Raw genomic sequence first — 17,136 nt, forward strand, 5'->3', positions numbered from 1 at the left:
CAAAATTGTGTAAAGGTATTGCCCTGATGTCTTCTGACATCAATTCCTGACATGAAGATGGGACAAGTTAACCTAACTTATTTTTCTCTAATAAGTGACTTGATCCTTCTTCCTAGGCTTCTTTAAAAAAAAAGATCATACTCTGGTTTCTCTTCATATCACATAAATCTTTCAGGAGCACAAAAATATATTTAAAATCTTCTGGAAGACTTCAAAGGAGACATCGATAGCAGGATAATCATAGCACGGGACTTCAACACCCCGCTGACATCACTGGATAGATCATCTAGACAAAAAATTAGCAAGGAAACAGAGACTATAAATGAAGCACTATAGACTAAATGGATTTAATAGATATCTACAGAGAATTACAACCCAAAACTACAGAATTCAAATTCTTCTCAAGTGCACAAGGGTCATTCCCAAAGATACACCACATGTTAGGACTCAAACTAAGTCTTTACAAGATCAAGAAGATTGAAATCATATCAAGCATCTTCTCAGATCACAATGGCATAAAACTAGAAATTAATTGCAACAAGAATATGCAGAGACATTTGAAAAAATGGAGGCTAAATAGCATGTTATTAAACAATGAATGGGTTACCGAGGAGATCAAGGAAGAAACTAAAAACTTCCTGGACTCCAATGAAAATGAACACACAACAACACAAAACCTATGGGATACAGGGAAAGCAGTTCGGAGAAGGAAGTTCACATCACCACAGGCCTACCTCAAGAAGCAAGAAAAATCTCTAATAGACTACCTAACCTCACAACTTAAAGAACTAGAGAAAAAACTAAAAGAAAACCCTAGAGCATGTAGAAGGAAGGAAATAGTAAAGATTACAGCAGAAATAAATGACATAGAGACCAAAAAACAATTCCAAGGATCAATAAAACAAAGAGCTTGTTTTTCGAAAAGATAAAGAAGATTGATGGACCCTTAGCCAGATTCAGCAAGAAACAAAGGGAGAAACCCAAATATACAAAATCAGAAATGAAAGAGAAGAAGTAACACCTGACACCACAGAAATACAGAAGATCGTTAACAACTACTATGAAAAATTATATGGCAAAAAATTCGACAATCTGAGCAAAATGGACAAATTTCTAGAAACACATAGTCTCCCACAACTGGACTAAAAGAGATAGAAAACTTGAACAGACCAATTACAACAGAAGAAATTGAAGATGTAATCTTCTAGCAAACAAAAGCCCAGGCCCGGATGGCTTCATGGGGGAAATTTACCGATAATTCATAGAAGAACTAACACCCATTCTCCTCAAACTATTTTAAAAATTGAAGAAGAAGGAAGACTTCCAAACTCGTTCTATGAGGCCCGCATAATTCTAATTCCAAAACCAGAAAAAAACACTACAAAGAAAGAAAACTACAGGCCAATATCTCTGATGAACACAGATGCCAAAATCCCGAACAAAATATTAGCAAATCGGATCCAGCAATACATCAAAAAAATTATTAACCATGACAAAGTGAGATTCATCTAGGGATGAAAGGCTGGTACAATATTTGCAAATCAATAAATGTGATATACCACATTAAAAAAAATGAAGAATAAAAATCACATGATCATATCAATAGACACTGTAAAAGCATTAGACAAAATCCATCATCCATTTATGATAAAAACGCTCAGCAATGTGGGAATACAGAGATCATATCTTGACATAATTAAGGCCATGTCATAGTCAACATCATACTTAATAGGCAGAAACTAAAAACATTGCCCTTAAGAACAGGAACAAGACAGGGATGTCCACTTTCGACACTCTTATTTAACATAGTACTGGGAGTCTTAGCCACAGCAATCACACAGGAAAAAAATAAATAAAAGGGATCCAAATTGGAAAGGAGGAAGTGAAACTGTCATTATTTGCAGATGACATGATATTATACATAGAAAAACCTAAAGACTTCATCAAAAATCTACTAAACTTAATAAATGAATTTGGCAAAGTAGCAAGATACAAAATTAATGTCAAGAAATCGACGGCATTCTTATACACCAATGACGAACTCACAGAAAGAAAAACTGAAAAAACAATCCCATTTACCATCGCGGCAAAAAAAGTAAGATATCTAGGAATGAACTTAACCAAAGAAGTAAAGGACCTATTTCCAGAAAACTACAGGACATTGAAAAAAAGAAATAAAAGAAGATATAAAAAAGTGAATGAACATACCTATTTCATAGATTGGAAAAATTAACATCATTAAAATGTCCATATTACCCAAAGCAATCTATAGATTCAAAGCAATCCCCATCAAAATACCAACGACATACTTCACAGAACTAGAAGAAATACTTCAAAAGTTCATATAGAACCAAAAAGACCCCAACTAGCCACAGCAATTTTGAAAAAGAAGGACAAAGTTGGTGGGATCACAATACCAGATATCAGGTTATACTACAAAGACACTGTAATCAAAACAGCCTGGTACTGGCACAAGAAAAGGCATATATGCCAGTGGAACAGAATACAGAACCCCGATATGGACCCAAGGCAAAATGCTCAATTAGTATTTGACAAAGGTGACAAGAGCATACAGTGGAGTAAACACAGCCTCTTTAATAAATGGTGTTGGGGAAATTGGACAGCTATATGCAGAAAAATGAAACTAGACTATCAACTTACACCATACACAAAAATAAAGTCAAATTGGATAAAAGACTTAAATGTGACCTGTGAATACATAAAAACTCTAGAAGAAAATGTAGGCATCAAAATTTCGGACATCACACGCAGCAGAATTTTCACTGATACATCACCTAAGGCAACTGAAACAAAGGAAAAAATGAACACATGGGACTACATCAAACTCAAAAGCTTCTGCACAGCGAAAGAAACAATCATCAAAATGGAAAGGCAACCCACTGTATGGGAGAACATCATTATCAATGATACATCAGATAAGGGGTTAATTTCAAAATATGTAGAGTACTCTTACAGCTCCACAAAAGGAAGACAAAGAACCAAATTCAAAAATGGGCAGAGGAGCTGAATAGACACCTCTCCAAACAGGACATACAAATGGCCAAAAAACATATGCAGAAAAGCTCAACATAACTAATCATCAGAGAGGTGCAAATTAAAACAACAATGAGGTATCATCTCACACTTGTCAGAATGGCTGCCATCAAAAAATCATCAAACAAATGTTGGCGAGGGTGTGGAGAAAAGGGGATCAAGTGCACTGCTGGTGGGAATGCAGACTGGTGCAGCCACTATAGAAAACAATATGGGCCCTGGCCGGTTTGGCTCAGCGGTTAGAGCGTCAGCCTGCGGTCCGGAGAAAACAATATGGTGTTACCTCAAAAATTAAAAATTGGACTTTCATTTGACCCAGTGATCCTTCTTCTAGGAATATACCCTAAGAATCCTGAAACACCAATCAGAAAGAATATATGTACCTCATGTTCATAGCAGCACTATTTACAGTAGCAAAGAACTGGAAACAGCCCAAGTGTCCATCAGTAGACAAATAGATAAAAAAGCCGTGGTACATATACACAATGGAGTACGATTCAGCTATAATAAAGAAAGATTTCTTATCCTTTGAGATGACATGGAAGGACCTGGAAACTATTGTTCTAAGTGAAACAAGCCAAGCAAAGGAAGACAAATATCACATGATCTCGCTCATTTGTGGAATATAATGAACATAACAGTCTCAGGAACAGGGTAGACCCAGAAACACGAAAGTAGGGTACAGACTGACAACCCTCAGAAGAGGGTTTGGTTGGAGGTGGGAAGAGATAAACCAGAAAACATATATGCATGTATGCATAACCAATGGACATAGAAAACAAAGCATGGGATGGGGCGGGGGGATTGGGAAGGAGGGTGTCAATGGGGTAAAAAAGAAGAAGCATCTGTAATAAAAATAAAATTTAAAAAAAAAAGGAAAAAAGAAAAGAACTAACAACCATTCTCCTCAAACTGTTATAAAAATTTCAAGAAGAAGAAGATTTCCAAACTAGTTTTATGAGGGCAGCATAATTCTAATTCCAAAACCAGAGAAAGATATTACAAAGAAAGAAAACTACAGGCCAATTTTCCTGATGAACATAGATACCAAAATCCTGAACAAAATACAAAATACTAGCAAATCGGATCCAGGAACACATCAAAAAAATTATTCACCATGACCAAGTGGGATTCATGTCAGAGAGGCAAGGCTTGTACAATATTTGCAAATCAATAAATGATACACCACATAAACAAAATGAAGAATAAAAATCACATGATCATATCAATAGATGCCAAAAAAGCCTTCGACAAAATGCAGCATTCATTGCTGATAAAAATGCTCAGCAGTGTGGTAATTGAGGGATCATATCTAGACATAATAAAGGCCATATATGAAAGACCTACAGCCAATATCATACTCAATGGGCAAAAACTAAAAGCATTTCCCTTAAGAACAGGAACAAGACAGGGATGCCCAATTTTGCCACTCTTATTTAACATAGTACTGGAAGTCTTAGCCACAGCAATCACACAGGAAAAAAAATAAAAGAGATCCAAATTGGAAAGGAGGAAGTGAAACTGTCACTATTCGCAGATGACATGATACTGTACGTAGAAAACTCCAAAGACTCCATCAAAAATTTACTAGAATTAATAAATAAATTTGGCAAAGTAGCAGTATACAAAATTAAAGAAATTGATGGCATTCTTATGCGCCAATGATGATCTCACAGAAAGAGAAACAAAGAAAACCATCCCATTTACCATTGCAGCAAAAAAAATTAAGATACCTAGGAATAAACTTAACCAAAGAAATAAAGGATATATTCCCAGAAAACTATAGGTCATTGAAAAAAGAAATAGAGGAAGATATAAAAAAGAGGAAACACATATCTTGTTCATGGATTGGAATAATTAACATCATTAAAATGTCCATACTACCCAAAGCAATCTATACATTCGATGCAAACCCCATCAAAATACCAACGACATACTTCACAGAACTAGAACAAATACTTCAAAAGTTCATATGGAACCAAAAAAGACCTCAAATAGCCACAGCAATCTTGAAAAAGAAGAAGAAAATAGGAGGGGTCACATAACCACATTTCAGGTTATACTATAAAGCCACTGTAATCAAACAGCCTGGTACTGGCACAAGAACAGGCATATAGAACAGTGGAACAGAACAGAGAACCCGGAAATAGTTCCAAGGCAATATGCTTAAATAATATTTCACAAAGGTGGCAACAGCATATAGTGGAGTAAAGACAGCCATTTTATTTTTTTTATTTTTATTTTTTATGAAATTTTTATTTATTTTTTTGTTACAGATATTTTACCTTTTTACCCCATTGGCACCCCCCACCCCACCTCCGCCCAGTCCCCGATTAGTTGTCCATGTCCATTGGTCATGCATACGTGCATATAAGTTCTGTGGTTTATCTCTTCCCACCCCCCCCACCCCCCCACCACCCCACCTCCTCTTCGGAGGGATGTCAGTCTGTGCCCTACTTCCATGTTTCTGGGTCTACTGTATTCCTCAGACTGTTATGTTCATTATATTCCATACATAAGTGAGATCATGTGGTATTTGTCTTTTTCTGCTTGGCTTCTTTCACTTAGGATAATACTTTCCAGGTCCCTCCATGTAGTCTCAAAGGATAAGAGATCTTTCTTTCTTACCGCTGCATAGTAATCCATTGTGTATATGTACCACAACTTTTTTATCCATTTGTCTACTGGTGGACACTTGGGCTGTTTCCAGATCTTGGCTATTGTAAATAGTGCTGCTATGAACATGGGGGTACATATATTCTTCCTGATTGGTGTTTCAGGCTTCTTAGGGTATATTCCCAGCAGTGGGATCACTGGGTCAAATAGAAGTTCGATTTTTAATTTTTTGAGGTAGCACCATATTGTTTTCCATAGCGGCTGCATCAGTCTGCATTCCCACCAGCAATGTACTAGAGTCCCCTTTTCTCCACACCCTCGCCAACACTTGTTGTTTGATTATTTGTTGATGGCGGCCATTCTGACAGGTGTGAGGTGGTACCTCATTGTTGTCTTAATTTGCATCTCTCTGATGATTAGTGATGTTGAGCATTTCTTCATATGTCTTTTGGCCATTTGTATGTCCTGTTTGGAGAGGTGTCTATTCAGCTCCTCTGCCCATTTTTTAATTGGGTTCTTTGTCTTCCTTTTGTTGAGTTGTATGAGCACTCTGTGTATATTGGAAATTAACCCCTTATCTGATACATCATTGGCAATGATGTTCTCCCATACAGTGGGTTGCCTTTCCATTTTGATGATTGTTTCTTTTGCTGTGCAGAAGCTTTTGAGTTTGAGGTAGTCCCATGTGTTCATTTTCTCCTTTATTTCTGTTGCCTTAGGTGATGTATCAGTGAAAATTCTGCTCCGTATGATGTCCAAAATTTTCTTGCCTACATTTTCTTCTAGAATTTTTATGGATTCACAGGTCACATTTAAGTCTTTTATCCATTTTGAGTTTATTTTTGTGTATGGTGTAAGTTGATGGTCTAGTTTTATTTTTTTGCATGTAGCTGTCCAATTTTCCCAACACCATTTATTAAAGAGGCTGTCTTTACTCCACTGTATGCTCTTGCCACCTTTGTCAAATATTAATTGAGCATATTGCCTTGGGTCCATTTCTGGGTTTTCAGTTCTGTTCCACTGGTCTATATGCCTGTTCTTGTGCCAGTACCAGGCTATTTTGGTTACAGTCGCTTTGTAGTATAACCTGATATCTGGTATTGTGATCCCACCGACTTTGTTCTTCTTTTTCAAGATTGCTGTGGCTATTCGGGGTCATTTTTGGTTCATTATGAACTTTTGAAGTATTTGTTCTAGTTCTATGAAATATGTCGTTGGTATTTTGATGGGGATTGCATTGAATCTATAGATTGCTTTGGGTAGTATGGACATTTCAATGATGTTAATTCTTTCAATCCATGAACAGGGTATGTGCTTCCACTTTTTTATATCTTCCTCTATTTCTTTTTTCAATGACCTTTAGTTTTCTGCAAATAGTTCCTTTACTTCTTTGCTTAAGTTTATTCCTAGGTATCGTAATTTTTTGGCGCGATGGTAAATGGGATTGTTTTTTCAGTTTCTCTTTCTGTGAGTTCATCATTGGTGTACAAGAATGCCGTCGATTTCTTGACGTTAATTTTGTATCCTGCTACTTTGCCAAATTCATTTATTAAGTCTAGTAGATTTTTGATGGAGTCTTTAGGGTTTTCTATGTATAATATCATGTTATCTGCAAATAATGACAGTTTCACTTCCTCCTTTCCAATTTGGATCCCTTTTATTTTTTCTTCATGTCTGATTCCTGTGGCTAAGACTTCCAGTACAATGTTAAATAAGAGTGGCGAAAGTGGACATCCCTGTCTTGTTCCTGTTCTTAATGGAAATGTTTTTAGTTTCTGTCCATTGAGTATGATGTTGGCTGTAGGTCTTTCATATATGGCCTTTATTATGTCGAGAAATGATCCCTCTATTCCTACATTGCTGAGTGTTTTTTTCAGAAATGGATACTGGATTTTGTCAAATGCTTTTTCAGCATCTATTGATATGATCATGTGGTTTTTATTCTTCATTTTGTTTATGTGGTGTATCACGTTTATTGATTTGCGAATATTGTACCAGCCTTGCATGCCTGGAATGAATCCCACTTGGTCATGGTGAATAATTTTTTTGATGTATTTCTGGATCCGATTTGCTAATATTTTGTTCAGGGTTTTGGCGTCTATGTTCATCAGGGATATTGGCCTGTAGTTTTCTTTCTTTGTAGTGTCTTTTTTTGGTTTTGGAATTAGAATTATGCTGGCTTCATAGAACGAGTTTGGAAGTCTTCCTTCTTCTTGAATTTTTTGAAAGAGTTTGCAGAGAATGGGTGTTAGTTCTTTTTTGAATGTTCGGTAAAACTCCCTCGTGAAGCCATCCGGGCCTGGGCTTTTGTTTGCTGGGAGAGTCTTGATTACCTCTTCAATTTCCTGAGTTGTTATTGGTCTGTTCAAGTTTTCTATCTCTTCCGGGAATAATTTTGGGAGACTGTGTGTTTCTAGAAATTTGTCCATTTCGCTGAGATTGTCGAATTTGTTGCCATATAGTTGTTCATAGTAGCTGTTAACGATCTTTTGTATTTCTGTGGTGTCAGTTGTTACTTCTCCTCTTTCATTTCTGATTTTGTGTATTTGGGTTCTCTCTCTTTGTTTCTTGGTGAGTCTAGCTAAGGGTCCATCAATCTTGTTTATCTTTTCGAAAAACCAGCTCTTTGTTTCATTGATCCTTTGAATTGTTTTTTTGGTCTCTATGTCATTTATTTCTACTCTGATCTTTACTATTTCCTTCCTTCTACTTGCTCTGGGGTTTTCTTTTTGTTTGCTTTCTAATTCTTTAAGTTGTGAGGTTAGACAGTCAATTAGAAATTTTTCTTGTTTTTGGAAGTAGGCCTGTAGTGCTATGAACTTCCCTCTCAGAACTGCTTTCGCTGCATCCCATAGATTTTGTGTTGTTGTGTGTTCATTTTCATTGGTTTCCAGGAAGTTTTAATTTCTTCCTTGATCTCCTCGGTGACCCATTCATTGTTTAATAACATGCTATTAAGCCTCCATGTGTTGAAATGTCTTTGCATGTTCTTGTTGCAATTGATTTCTAGTTTCATGCCATTGTGATCTGAGAAGATGCTTGATATGATTTCAATGTTCTTAAACTTGTAGAGATTCAGTTTGTGTCCTATCATGTGGTCTATCTTTGAGAATGTCCCATGTGCACTTGAGAAGAATGTGAATTCTGTAGTTTTGGGGTGTAATTCTCTGTAGATATCTATTAAATCCATTTGGTCTAGTGCTTCATTTAGAGTCTCTGTTTCCCTGCTAATTTTTTGCCTAGAGGATCTATCCAGTGCTGTCAACGGGGTGTTGAAGTCCCCTGCTATGATTGTATTGTTGTTCATTTCTCCTTGGAAGTCCTCCAGAAGATTTTTAATATATTTTGGTGCTCCTATATTGGGTGCATATATGTTTATCAAGGTTATATCTTCCTGTTGGATAGATCCTTTCAATATTATGTACTGGCCGTCTTTGTCTCTAGTTATGGTCTTCATTTTGAAATCTATTTTATCAGATATGAGAATTGCTACCCCAGCTTTTTTTTGCTTTCCATTTGCTTGGAAAATTTTTTTCCATCCCTTCACTTTCAACTGATGTGAGTCTTTTGTTGAGAGGTGGGTCTCTTGTAAACAACATATAGATGAGTTATGCTTTCTTATCCAATCAGCTACTCTGTGTCTCTTTATGGGAGCATTCAATCCATTTACGTTTAAGGTGATTATTAATATGTACTTATTTATTGCCATTTTTGTTTAGTGTGGTTCTATTTTTCTTCCCATTTCTACTGCTAATTACAGCAGTCCTTTTAACATTTCTTGCAGTGCTGGTTTGATGCTAATGTATTCCCTTAGCCTTTTTTTGTCTGGGAAGCTCTTTATTTGACCTTCTATTTTGAATGTTAGCCTTGCTGGGTAGAGTAGTCTTGGATTCAGATTCTTGTTTTTCATGACTTTGATTACTTCATGCCATTCTCTTCTGGCCTGTAGTGTTTCTTGTGAGAAGTCAGCTGAGAGCCTTATGGGGTTTCCTTTGTAGATAACCTGTTGCTTATCTCTTGCTGCTTTTAGGATTCTCTCTTTGTCTTTAATTTGTGGCATTTTGATTACTATGTGTCTTGGTGTGGGCCTGTTTGGGTTCTTCTTACTTGGGACTCTCTGTGCTTTTTGAACTTGAATGCCTTCTTCCTTCACCAAATTAGGGAAGTTTTCTGTCACTATTTCTTTGAATATATTCTCTATCCCTTGCTCATTTTCTTCTTCTTCAGGGACTCCTATGATGCGAATATTATTACGTTTCCAGTTGTCCCATAGTTCTCTTAAGCTGTCTTCCTGTTTTTTAATAGTTTTTTCCTTTTGTTTTTCTAATTGGTTGATTTTTTTCTACCCTGTCTTCTAATTCACTGATCCGGTCCTCAGCTTCATCCACTCTGCTTTTTAAACCTTCCAATGTGTTTTTCTTTTGTGATATGTCATTTTTTATCTCTTCTTGTTTGTTTTTAAATTCCAATTGGCTTATTTTCAGTGTCTCTATGTCCTTACTCATGCGGTTCAGCTTCCTCAAGATCATGGCTCTGAATTCTAGCTCTGTTAACATGCCTAATTGCTCCACATTGATCTCATCTTCGGTGGAGGTCTCTTGCTCTTTCATTTGGCTTCTGTTTCTGTGTTTCACCATTTTGGCTATCGCTGTGGGCTTTGGAGCCTGTCAAGTTTTCCCTGTGGGTGTTGGTGTTCTGCTGTTTGTGGCTCCCTCTCCTTTGTTTAGATGAGCGAGGGAGGACCCACGTTGAACACCACTGTCAAGTCTTACTTTCCTGGTTAAAGTTGCCAGCCCAGGAAAGGTACTGTTATCTTCTAGCTTTTTGCCTGGAGGCTAGCAGTCTAGGTTAATTGATGAGTTTTGGGTTGTCAGTTGATTGAAAAAGTCCCTCTGGTGCTCAGCCAAGGGGCTTTCAGGAGGGTGGGGCAGATGCTGGTTGTTAGTGAGCCTCAATTAGCACTTCAATGGCCCACAAGGTGTGGTTGGATCTCCGAGGGAGGGGCTGCTGCCTCTCCTCAGAGACCTGGGAAGGAGTAAGATGGCCACAGTCCTGCGTGGCTGCACTCAGCCAAAGCTGTGAGCACCCTCCAAACCCCGAGTGTCCCGATGCAGTTCCAGTCCAGTCCGCCCTCCCTCTGCCGGAGCCCAAGGTGAGTGGCTGTGGCTGTTTCAGCCTCTGTCCCGGTTCTGCGCTGAGGAGCCGCCTGGGAGTGTAACCCGAGGTCGCTGCTCCCAGCTAAGGCTGCTGCCTAGCTGCTGACCGTGGGCTCCCAGCCCCCATCTCGTGCCTTCGCAAGCCTACCGGGATGGAGTCAGTGTCCCTCGTTGTATGGTCATCGCAAGCTGCTTTTCTGTTGATTTTTCCCGTCGATTTGTCTGTGTTATAGTTGTAATTCCAGTTTGGTTCTGGGAGATAGTCTGTGTAGCTCCGTTCACTCCGCCGCCATTTTTACGAAAGACAGCCATTTTAATGAATGGTGTTGAGAAAATTGGACACCTACATGCAAAAAAAAAAAAAAAATGAAACTTGACCATCAACTTATACCCTACACAAGAATAAACTCAGAATGGATAAAAGCTTTAAATGTGACTCATGAGTCCAAAAAAAATCCTAGAAGAAACTGTAGGCAACAAAATTTCAGACATCATATGCAGCAGAATTTTCATTGACACATCATCTAAGGCAACAGAAACAAAGGAGAAAATGAACACATGGGACTACATCAAACTCAAAAGCTTCTGCACAGCGAAAGATACAATCATCAAAACAGAAAGGCTACCCATTGTATGGGAGAGCATAATTGCCAATGATATGTCAGATAAGGGGTTAATTTCTAATATATATAAGTGCTCATACAACTCAACAAAAGGAAGACAAAGAACCCAATTAAAAAATGGGCTGAGGAACTAAAGAGACACCTCTCCAAACAGTACATACAAATGGCTAAGAGATATATGAAGAAATGCCCAACGTCACTAATCATCAGGGAGATGCTAATTAGAACAACAATGAGGTATCTTATCACACCTATCAGAATGGCAGCCATCAACAAATCATCAAACAAGACGTTGGTGTGGGTGTGGATAAAAGGCGAGTCTAGTACACTGCTGTTGGGGTGCAGACTGGTGCAGCCAGTATGGAAAACACTATGGTGTTACCTCAAAAAATTAAAAACTGGGCTTTCATTTGACCCAGTGATCCCACTTCTAGGGATATACCCTAAGAAGCCTGAAACTCCAATCAGAATGAATATATGTACCCCCATGTTTGTAGCAGCACTATTTACAATAGCTAAGATCTGGAAACAGCCCAAGTGTCCATCAGTAGACGAATAGATAAAAAAGCTGTGGTACATGTACACAATGGAGTACTATGCAGCTGTAAGAAAGAAAGATCTCTTATCCTTTGAGATGACGTGGAGGGACCTGGAAACTGTTATTCTAAGTGAAATAAGACAAGCAGAGAAAGACAGTTACCACATGATCTCACTTATTTGTGGAATATAATGAACATAACAGTCCGAGGAATGGGGTCGTCCCAGAGACGTGCAAGTGGTTTACAGACTGACACTCCCCTGAAGAGGGGCTGTGGGGGGAGATAAACCACATAACTTATATGCATGTATGAACAATGGACATGGACAACAAAGGTGGTGACAGGGTGGGGAGGGTGGGGAAGGGAGACATCAGTAGGTAAAAAGGGGGAATCATCTGTAACAAAAATAAATTAATTAATTAGAAATATAAAAATTAAATAAAATAAAAAATTATCACCAGAAGAGATAAATCAGGTCTTTTGTCATCTCCTGTCTAGGAAAATTCTGTCATCCCTTATCTCCCATGCAACTTTGCCAAGTGTGTGACTTTGCCAAGTCACCTGAACTTTGAACATCAATTTTCTCATCTGAGAAATGAAGATAATTATATCTATTTCATCTCCACCACCCTTGAGTATTAAAGGGGATGTGAAAACAGAGGGAAAGAAATATGCCACCACATGGCATTTATGGAATCACTCTTTAATCCAGACCTCTCCCTTAAGCAAATTGGCTTTCCTATAACTCATTACTGGGAAATTAGCAAGGCTTTTACTGCACAATGTCTCAAATCCCAAGTGAATAGGGCAACTGTGAGCAAAACCCAACAGACATCTATAAATGTAGTAATAAAAAACCAAGAGGCATATTTCAGCAATTCCTGGGAGTGTTTCCATTCTGCTTTATACTCTAGAGCAGCACAATTCTTATTTGAGGCAGGACAATGGGATGATTAGTAGTGACAGCTCCAAAAACAGACTGCCTGGGTCAAATCTTGACTCTGTCACTTGTGAGCTGGGTGACCTTAAATAAGTTACTAAAATGTCCTGCACGTCAGTTTTCTTATTGGTAAAATGGAGATAATAATAATATAAACAGGATAAAATATGTACAGATGTGAGAGTGATATTTAAACATCCTTGAAGGGATGCTGTGTGGATAGAATAAGTAAACTCAAGTCCAGCATTAGCTGAGTGTCTGGCACACAGAAAGTGCTCAATCAATATTAGTCAATATCATTTGCTTTCCTACTAAATCTTAGTCCAGGTGAAATGAACATCAGTGATTCTCTTCAAAATAAAACTCAACCTCCACCATTTTGGTACTATCAGAATTTGATATGATCAGAGCTCTTTCTTCAGTAGTTAATTTAGGTGAGAAATATAACAGGAAGGCCCCAGCTAGATTTAATTATCTAAGACCGTGGCCAAACTGGTCAAATCTTGCTACCATGTCTCAGAGAAGAATGGAGTTGTATTGCTATACCTATCAAAGCTTCCTTATTTAAGCTGTCTACAGTTTTTCCACAGACAGTTCCCCCAATTCCCCGGGAAATTCACTCTGGGCAGTGTACTCAGTCGTCCCTCTTCTCTGAGACACTCACACTCTGACCCATCTGGTAACCACTGACATTCTATGCCAGAATCTGGGAATGTTTCTGAAATAGTGTTTGTCTATCCATTTTCCTTCCCATCCTTGGGGTTACTTGAAACAGAGTGGAGTTTTGGATGACTTCGTAATATTCCTGGAATACTGAATTGCCTGCTCCTCCTAAAACCAATTGGTCACCAACTGAACTCAAATAAAATATTTCTAGAAGCTGACCTTTGCTCTTTTGGTCCACTGTTTTTTGTTTTTATTTATTTTTCATTATTTTATCCTCACCCAAGGACTTTTTATCCCATTTTTGTTCAGATAGAGTGGGAGGGAGAGAGAAACATCCATGTGAAAGGGACACATCGAGTGGCTGCCTCCTGCACGACCCCAACCAGAGCCAGAGGCTAATTGCAACCCAGGCATGTGCCCTTGGCTGGAATCAACCCACGACTCGTTGGTCTGCGGGCCGACGCTCCAACCACTGCTCAGGGCCTGGTCCACTGTTTTACTGACTCCTACCTTGGTCTTGTTGCTTCCATTATGCCCCTTTGCAGGCCTGCCCTCAACAAGCCTTCAAAGTTATTCCCTTAAACTATATGAAGTCCTTAAAATGATTTATGGTACCTAATCTCTATGGCAAAACATTCAAGGCCTTTCACATTCTGGCTGAACCCACCTGCCCAGCCTCACCTCCTGTTGGCCCCTTTTCTGCAATACTCCAAGTACCCCCAACCCCTGCATTATGCTATTTGATTTTGTCCCAACTATAATTATTGAGCAGTGGCTTGTGCTAGGAACTGTGCTGGGTGCTGGAGATATAAAGATGAATAATAATTGGCCCCTTACTCTCAATGACCTCACAGTTGCAACTTCACTTGATATTATTGGTACAGTATAGCACCAAACACATTACAGAAACTTGTAATTTCATCCTCACTACGGTTCAAGGAGGTAGGTGTTATTATGACTCTCCATTTTAAAGGTGAAGAAACTGAGTTTCAGAGAGGTTAAGCAACTTCCCAGACTCACACAGCTGGTCTGTGGAGCCAGAACCAGAATATCTAACCACTGCTGATTCTTCCCATGACCTCTCCTTTCCTTCTGTATCCTGCCATCTTGTTTGGACATCTCCTACTGTACTTGGCCTTTCTTCTGTGCTGAAACTGTCAGTGAAGAATTCAAAGTCTTAATGGTAGCAAAGCTACCCAAGAGCCTAGTGAGGAGGACAAGCTGGTTCTGGCCCTCTCTCCTAACCCCTAATTCTTTCTGGATTTGGCTCCTCACCCTTCACATTGGGTTGAATTTCTCTGCTAGATACTTTAGGGGACTGAGTTGATGAGGGGTATGCATAAATAAAGACATAAAGGAATGCCAAGCTTTAAAGAAAATCACCAGAATAGATAAATCACTCATTAATCTAATCAAGAAAAATTGAGAAAAGAATTGATATACAAATTAGGAATGAGAAAGGAGAAGTAACTACTAAGACAAAGGAAATAAGAATAAGACCAAATGGGGTAGTCCCAGAGACGTGGAAGTGAGGTACAGACTGACAATCCCCAGAAGAGGGGGTGGTGGGGGAGAGATAAACCACAGAACTTATATGCATGTGTGCATGAACAATGGACATGGACAACAAACTGGGGACAGGGTGGGGAGGGAGGGGGAGAGGGGAATCAGTGGGGGGGAAAGGAGAAACATCTGTAACAAAAATAAATAAATAAATAATGAAAAAAGAATAAGACCAAGCTTTTACAACTCTCATTCATTAATGCAAAAATATGGCTTTATTAATTGATTACCTCTTTTACTCATCTGACATATTTATAAGCACCTAGTATGTGCTCTACCTTGTTCTAGGTCCTAGGGATACAGCAGTGAACAAAACAGACAAAAAAAAATCCAGCTTTTATGGAGACTATATTCAACTGGACTAAATGGATTTATTCTATAACTATATAAATTTTTTAATTAATTAAGAAGAAATAAAAAAGCCCTGGCCAGTTTGGCTCAGCGGTTAGAGCGTCGGCCTGCGGTCCGGAGAGACCCGGGTTCGGTTCCCGCTAAGGGCATGTACTTCGGTTGCAGTTTGTCCCCGGCCCTGGTTGGTCGTGCGGGTGGCAGCCACTCGATGTGTCCCTTCGCGTCGATGTTTCTCTCTCTCTCTCCCTTCCTCTCTCTCCCTCCCACTCTATCTGTACAAAAATGGAAAAATATCCTCGGGTGAGGATTAAAAAAAAAAAAGAAAAGAAGAAATAAAAAAAAACAACCTAAACAGCAAATGTCATAAGGAATAATGGAAAAGCTGTCTATGAACAACTCTTATAAAAGAATCAACTAGACTGAATCCACAGAATTATTTTAATCCTCAAAAGACAGATGATTACTTTACTATTCAAATTTTTCAGAGCAGAAGAACAAGAAAAACTTACCATTTATTTTCATGACACCTGGAAAAGATAGCATGGAAAAAGTATACTACAGCCCAATCTCACTTTTGAATATTGATATAAAAATCATTAAATAAAAGGTGCACAAATAGAATAAAGTTATGTATTCCAAAAGAAGACATTTCAACTTCAGTGGGCCTGCTGAGGATTATCTAGATGCTCACTAAGAGGAGAATCTAGGAATATAATTTATTGTATTAATGAGTTAAAGTGGAACAGACAGATCTTAAGATGCCAAACCATGACTAGATAAAAATTTAATTTTTTAAAAAATCCTTAATAAAATAGGAGAATTTAACCTTAACAAGATAAAATAATAGATCACAATGTCATGAACAAGCAAGGAGACCCCTTAGCACCACTATTATTATTTTTTTTTTTCCATTTTTTGTTCAGGTAGAGTGGGAGGGGGAGAGAGGAAGAGAGAGAGAAACATCGATGTGAAAGGGACACATCGAGTGGCTGCCACACGCACGACCAACCAGGGCCGGGGACAAACTGCAACCGAGGTACATGCCCTTAGCGGGAACCGAACCCGGGTCTCTCGGGACTGCAGGCCGACGCTCTAACCGCTGAGCCAAACCGGCCAGGGCAGCACCACTATTATTTAACATAGTCCTGGGTGTGCTAGCCAGTAATGTCCTGAGTGTGCTAGCAAGTAAATGCAGTTAAGAGATTACAAAGGAAAAAAAAATAATAATACTGAAAAAGAAGAGGCAAAACCTGCAGATGATATGAGAATGCCAAGGGAATCAAGTGAAAAACTAGGAGAAATAAAAAGATTGTTTAGTACGGTGGTTGGTTGTACACACATATACACACACATGCAATCAGTAGCGCTGTCAGACAACAACAATCACCACTTAGAAAATGTAATGGGGATTCCAAGATGGCATCAGAGTAGGTGGAAGTTACACCCACCTGCTTCCAGCGCCAAACTGGAATTACAACTAAAATATAAAAAATCAACCTAAATAAACAACAGAAGACTACCTGAACATGAGTCATATAACCAAGGATTTACAGAAGCCATAATGAGACTGATAGGAACGGCAGAGATGAGAAAAGGGCTGGCTCCACACCTACATGCTGCAGCTGAGA

The sequence above is a fragment of the Molossus molossus genome, unplaced genomic scaffold (assembly GCF_014108415.1).
Source record: "Molossus molossus isolate mMolMol1 unplaced genomic scaffold, mMolMol1.p scaffold_m16_p_2, whole genome shotgun sequence".
In the NCBI taxonomy this organism is placed as follows: Eukaryota; Metazoa; Chordata; class Mammalia; order Chiroptera; family Molossidae; genus Molossus; species Molossus molossus.